Here is a 6842-nt window from a genome sequence, read left to right on the forward strand (position 1 = left end):
GTGTTAGGATTAATTGTAATTTTGTTAACCTAAAATGCGCTTAAGTGTGTGAATAGTGTTTAATCACTGTAAACCAAACATGGGTGTTGCCTCTTCCGGTGGGAAGCAAGCTATGAAAAAGCCAAAAATTTCATTCTGTTCATTTTTCCTTTCGATTCTTCACTTTTCTTCATAATGTTTGTGTCCGCTTGATGCTACATTTTGAGATAATAAAATGTCCTTTATCGAAAAAGTTCTTCACTTTTCCTGCAAACAACTCTCTGTATCAATGTATCACGGCAAGCTAGCTGCATGAAAATTTGTATGGGTAGTTCGCGAGGTCCATGAACCCTCTGGGCATGCCAATATCTATAATCATATGTGGTGAACATGGTGAATTTGTGGAAACTGTTCATCGTTGGACTTTGGTAAGCTTAAGAGATACAGGGATGTAGCACGCCTATGTGTGAGGAGAGGGAGTAAGCTTCTAGTACTATGTAAAGAACCAACTTGTATATTTAGTCACCATACACTGTATTACACTAGTTGTATGAACGACTGTGGACTTGTAAAATGAATATTCCTATTAGAAAATAAAACATAAGCTATCGGAGATGCTTTAAAGCGGTGCGTCAAGGACAAAGCTGCCAAATTCATAGTTCTCAAAAAATAAAAACTACCAAATTCATGATACATCAGTAAATACATAGAGATCAACCTATCATCTGTTTGCATTAAAAAGAGAAGAAGCTGGTATCTGTTTCTGCTCACAAGGACGTGACTAAGTTGCCACTAAGGCCATAACTTGTCCAAGAATATCGAATGCGACGCGTGGTTGGTTTCGCTTTAGTTGAGCAAACCCCTTGGTGTTTACGATGTCCCGTGATCTCTCACCGTCACTTGTCATATACCTGAGACAACAATCCTTGAGCTGCTGACAATGGTATTGCTCTGCAAGATCCAAGGTGAACCTCACCGTGTTGACATCTAACCCCTTGCTCAGCCTGCTCTCGCACACCAGCTTTAGCCTTTCCATTGCGTAACGATCAGCCGCGACGAGCAAATGCCGCGTCATGTTCGTGGTCTCTTCCGTTGTCTCGTCCATGGACTCTGGCAGACGATCATTGTACATGTAATGCAGCAGGATCTCGAAAACCTTGGCATCCATGTCCTCGACGCGGATGCTGCTTTCTCTGCTCTCCATCATGGCGCCGCATAGCTGGGCTCGGAAGACCGGCGATCTCGCAGCGAGCACGCACGCATGCACCTTGAATCTCTTGAACCAGCCGATCCTGACGGTCAGGTCCTCCTTGAGGCCGCTGTCTATAAGATTAGACAGACCTTTGGTTAGGTCCGCGGGTGGCACAATGACGCTGGTGTTGTCATCGCCCACCCGACTCCTCCCGTGTCGCCCCTCCGTGGCGACCGGGGGAACCCTAGCGCCGCCGCGTCCTCGTCCCTCCCCCGACCTCTCCTCCTCACCGCCGCCGGGCAAAGCCCGGTCGGCGTCGGCGGCGGCGGGATCTCTTCTCCCACGACTCGCTAGATCTGGCAAGGGCGGATCGCGGCGGTTGTTGGCGGCGCGCTGGAGGCGGGGGCCAGCGCGGGCTTGGGGGCGACGGCAGGGCTCACGCTCACGGTTTCTCCTGGTGTGCGTGGGAGTCCGCTCGGGGCGCGCGGCGACGACCCTCGGCAAGCGGTGGGGGCGCTGGGCTCTCGGCGGCGCTCCGGCGTGTGCAGGCGGCGACGGTCCCTGTGCGCGGTTGGCGACTCCATCTCTGACCCGGACGGCGCGGGGGATGGCGGCGGCCCGGCGTGGCCGGCGATCTGGATGCGGTGGTGCCGGCGGTTCGCTGATCTGCCGGTGCTCTAGGGTTCTACCTGGTGGTGCTGGTGGTGACGGCGGCCCGTGCACGAGAGTTTGATCCCTTCGAACTGATCTGGGTGAAAACTTGCCTTCGGCGTCCGCTAAGGCCAGCGGTGGCGGCGCTATCTGCATCGTTCCCTTCTTGAAGGCATCGCCGTTGAGAAGTTCAAACCACTCTCTGCTACCTTCGGGGGAAACCCTAGATCGGATGATCGGATGACGGCGGCGCTCTAGTGTCGTTCCTTCCTTGGGGGCGTCATTCTTGGAGGTACACACGTGATCGAGGGACCAGAGGACGGATTCTTTGGTGGAGCGGTGATTCATCCTACACACTGATGGCGACGGATCTTGACAGCGTGGCGCAGTGCAGATTCGGAGTTCCCTGTGGGAGGATGGACTCGCGCAGGAGGATGACGCTGTCGGGCGTCGTGGTGGCGTCGTTGGCAGAGAGACCTGGCACGGTACATGCAACAGTACAGCTCTGAAGATGGATTAGTGGCAGGTGGCTGCGGCGGCCTCATACCCGGCTGGCGTCCTGGTTGAGGAGTGCGCCGGACTGGTAGGTGCCCCATACCAGGCAGGCGTCCTGGTTGGGACCTCAGTTCTTAGATGTTTAGGTTTGGCTGCAATGTCTGTTGGGGTATTAGGCCCAGATGCAGAGGCCGGGGTCATCCTCCTTTTCTAAAAAAACCTGTCGGTCGTCAGTCCGCCTGATGATGACCTTGACGGTGCACTTGATTACTAGGCAGTCATCCTTGAGGCACCCGGACGCGGCCAAATCGGCTTTGTTCACAAAGAAGTACCTACCCCAGACCGAATTTTAGTGGATGAGAACTTCTGGAGGCCGGATCTGAGTATGTGCTTCTCCCCTGTCTCCGGCGCCGCGGGGTCCCGGAGGCAGAAGGTATAGGAAGCAGTGAACTCACCCTCACCGGCGTTCATCAGCTTGAGAAAAATCGAACATAACTGACCGTCGACGACCCTAGTGTCGCCGTTTGGGTAGTAGAGGATTGCCCAGTCGATGAATCCCCCCCACCCGCGTCGCCTGGCTCTGGCGACTCAGGGGCGAAAACCTAGCGCCGCCACCACCCCTCCCCCCACCCCTCCCATCTCGCCGCCGCCAGAGGTTTCCGCCGGCAAAGCTCGCGCTGGACCCAGGGACGGCGGCGGCGGGGCGTCTCTCTCAATCCAGGTAGCAGGGCTCGGCGACGCGAGGCCCTCTGCCGGCGGCGCATCTAGCCGTGGTCGGTGGCGGTCTCATCCGGCGCGAGCTGCCTCACGATGGTGGTTGCGAGGCAGTGGCGGGCGGCTGTGCTGCGGCGGTGTGGCGGCCGGTGGACCTGGTGACCTGGATCTGGATCCAGCGAGCCGGTCAGGCGCGGCGCCGGCTTGCAGGTGGCGAAGGGCAGAGGAGTTGGGCGGCGCGGTGTGCGCGCACGGGCTGCGTGGTCGTGCGGGGGTGCAGTCTAGCCGGTGTGGGATGCTACTTGGCGCCCATATATGCTTTTCCTGAACTCACCCGGCCAACCGGCGTTCGTGGCCACGACTAGGGGGTCGGCAGTGGATGCCGTCGACAGAGTTTGACTACGGTGGTGGTGGGGTGTGGTTGGAGGCAAGGGCTTGAATGCAGGTGGCAGCCGACAACGACCTGACTCCGGCTGTGCAGGTGCTCGAGGTGAGCTTCTGTGTCAATGGAGCCTCATGCTAGTCCTAGTGCGGACGCTCGCCGTGGACTGGCAGGAGGGCGGGGAGGTCTCGGGCTGCAGGGCACATCGGTCAGCTTCAACGGAGATGACGGGGACGGGATGCTTCAGGCGAAAGCCTTGTGTCGATCTTGTCTGCAACGATGACGGCGACGCCTTCGAGCGCCGTTTCCCTTCTTGAAGGTGTCATCGGGAAGCTACTGTTACCCTCTTAATCGTGTGCCCCGGGCGAAAGCCTCAGATCCATCTCTGGATCGGACGACGACGGCGTCTCGATGTCGTTTCTCCCCCTTGAGGGCGTTGATTTTGGGGGCCACGGATCCGCGGTTGGCAGCTTGATGTTTGGATTGAAGTGTTTGTTGGGTTGTTGGTGTGCAGGGTGGTGGCGGTGGAAGTGATCTGTGGCGGCGACCAATCCCTTGGTCACCTCGGTGCTGATAGTTGACCTTATCTCTTGGGGGCTCGTGGCGATGATGAGGTCTCGGTGTTCGGTGCCCTTCGACGGCGTCTGAGGATTTGTTGCCTGGCATAGTGCTTTGGTTCTCTCTATTTTTGATGGTGGCCGTGGTGTGGCCTAGAGGAGGTGCAGGGTCTGTCTCGGTGGAACATTGCCCTTCGGCACGGTCCGTAGCTCTCTTTGCCGCGACGTGGCTAGGCAGTGGGATGCCCTTTCGACAGTGGTTGCGACTTCCTAGCTCTTCAAGGTGCAGAGTGATCGCAGGGCAGCCGGCAACTTCTTCTCTACGTCTTCTCGGTGACGGATCTCCTTTCGATTGATTCAACAAAGCTTGCTTCCGCTCTTCTCGTTCCAACCAGTGGTGTTGGGTGCTAAGTTCTTGGTGTTGGCTGCTTGTCGTAGCTCTTTTCTGGTTCTTCTTCTGTTCTTTTTTGTGCCTTCTTGTGTGTGTTGGTTGCTTTCTGTTGTACTTGATGTCTTGTATCTTTCTCCTATATATAATGAAAATGGTTTAGGCTGGCGTAAACCCGCCGTAGCACCGTCAAAAAAAGATTGCCCAGTCGTGATCACCAACGCGGAAGGTGTCGGACGTGAGCTTGGTGTTGCTGTCCATGATCAGCGAGTGGCCGACGACCTTGAAGAGGTGCTCGCCGGCGTGAACCACCACCGCCGAGGAGGACTTGTTCACCATGGCGGCCGGCCGGCGTACTTGTAATGAAGAGATTTCGAAGGAAAATCGATCTAATCTAAGCGAATCGATGTGCAAACAGAGCCATGTTTTTTTCTTTTTTAAAATGGAGGAAAATCCCCGGCCTCTGCATCTGGACGATGAGCTACGTACGCACTTATACTCTTTTTTCATGGTAATACGTGTCTCATTCATATTATAATGAACAAAGTACAAATCACGTAAAGACCGACATGACAAAACTGAAAACATAACAGAACACTCGTCAACTGCCTCCGGCACCACCACAGTAGCCACCGAAGAAAAGAATGACGAATCATCACCTCATCCGAGCTCGACGCAGCTCTATCGCTGATATGCAGCTTTGCGGACCTGCAAGGTGGCTCACCAAAAGTGAAGTCCTTACCGTTGAACGAATCAGACCGGGGCAACACCCCGGACACGCTATCGAACTCCAGATCTAGCACCCCACCACGACTAAGACGCCGAAGGAGGAAACCATATCTGCCATCCACGAACCACGAGTCCAGTAGATATCCCGTCTTTCAGATGTCGTCGATGCAGACCACAATCTGCATCCGCTCCTGGACTACCTCCCAAGCTTCGACGCTGGAGCAAACGTCGTCGCAACGGCGGAGCCCGAGGACATAGGTCCACCACGAGGATGCCGCCGCCGCCACACCATCCTTACTTGAACAGACTGGTTCCTAAATCCATCCCCAACCATAGGACCGATGGCCTCGTCAGAAAAGGATCCGAAGATTCTTTATTCAGCATCTCCAACGTCGTCACCGAAGCCAAGACAATGAACAACCTAAAAACCTAAACTATGAGGAAGTAAAATCGATCGACACGCGTGGATCCGGCGGCCCCCCTCACCACCGATGACCGAGGTCGCCGGCGGAGAGGAGCCGCCGGAGAACGGCATTGGAATCAGCCCGGCGGCTAGGGTTGCAGCCGCCAGGGACAAGAGGAAAATCACAAATACGTACTTTTACTCCTACAAAGGATCGATGTGTTTAGTTGCGCGTATATTTATCGGAGATTAAACCGAATACTAGTACTAGTACTAGTAGTTACTGTAATCGGTACGGACGTGTTTCCTGCGCTGGTCTCCTTTCCTTGCTAATCACAAACGTGAGGAGGGCAGCAGAACGGGCCGAGGTGGATAGACGCGTTTTCTTTCTTCCCTGAGGAAGAAAAGAAGGCGATCGATCTCGGACATATCCGGCGGTAAGAGCATCTAGCAGACCTTTTAAACCGTGGAACCGAAAATGCGGTTTTCAGTTGGCGAAAAACGCGTTTTAAAGATCGGTTGAAGTTGTGGCCGAACAGACCCCTTAAATTTAAACTGTAAAACCGAATATTCGTATATTTTTTTCCCAAGTCTTCTTCTTCCTCTTGTTTGTGTCCACGATCAGCTAGCTCGCTTCTACGAAACTGAGGGACAACACACGAAGCGGCCAAATACGAACCCGCCAACATCCAGCAAACTCGAAGCGACCAAATACGAAGCCGTCGGCAGCGCACGAAGCCGAATAGCTAGCTAGCTAGCTCCTTCGTCTGCCGATTCGAGCTCACTCGCTAGCTAGCTAGCTCCGTCGGGCGGACGCCTGCCGGCCGGGACGGATGCGGCGGCCAGGGCGGGCGGGCGGCGGCCGAGGACGGGTGGACGAAAGCGATTCATGAAGGTTTCGATGGCAGTTGGATTTTCGCCAACGGTCTTTCGCGTATATAGGGCGCCCTCGGGTTGCCTCCAAAATCCTTATTTTCACGGGTTTTGCCGGAATGTTTTCCGTGCCTATTAAACTTTTTACGGATCAGAGTAGTTTACGGGTTCTATTCGGATCGCTTTTTCCGCCTAAAATTCTAAACTGACGGTTATTTTACAGTTTCTTACATTTTAAGGGATCTGCTAGAGATGCTCTAAATAGGTGCTGAGGGGTTCGTCAGATCCGAGGCACTCGAAGCTATTGTTTTTAAAAAAAACCGACAGACACCTCGCAGTTTATGTTTTCAGATCGCCGGAGCGTCCAAATTTGCCATGCGTAAACAGCTAAATTTGTCATGTTTGTATATAAGGATTTATTTACCATGTTTTAAAATGAAAATTGTCATGTAGGGTAAAAATTATCAAAAACATTGACA

General features: G+C 54.2%; 1 pseudogene; it reads right to left on the reverse strand.

Moving 5' to 3' along the window:
• Positions 1-760: 760 nt before the first annotated feature.
• LOC109732996 (BTB/POZ and MATH domain-containing protein 2-like) lies at positions 761-4697 on the reverse strand (annotated as a pseudogene).
• Positions 4698-6842: the final 2145 nt, after the last annotated feature.

The sequence above is a fragment of the Aegilops tauschii genome, chromosome 6 (genome assembly GCF_002575655.3).
Source record: "Aegilops tauschii subsp. strangulata cultivar AL8/78 chromosome 6, Aet v6.0, whole genome shotgun sequence".
In the NCBI taxonomy this organism is placed as follows: domain Eukaryota; kingdom Viridiplantae; phylum Streptophyta; class Magnoliopsida; order Poales; family Poaceae; genus Aegilops; species Aegilops tauschii.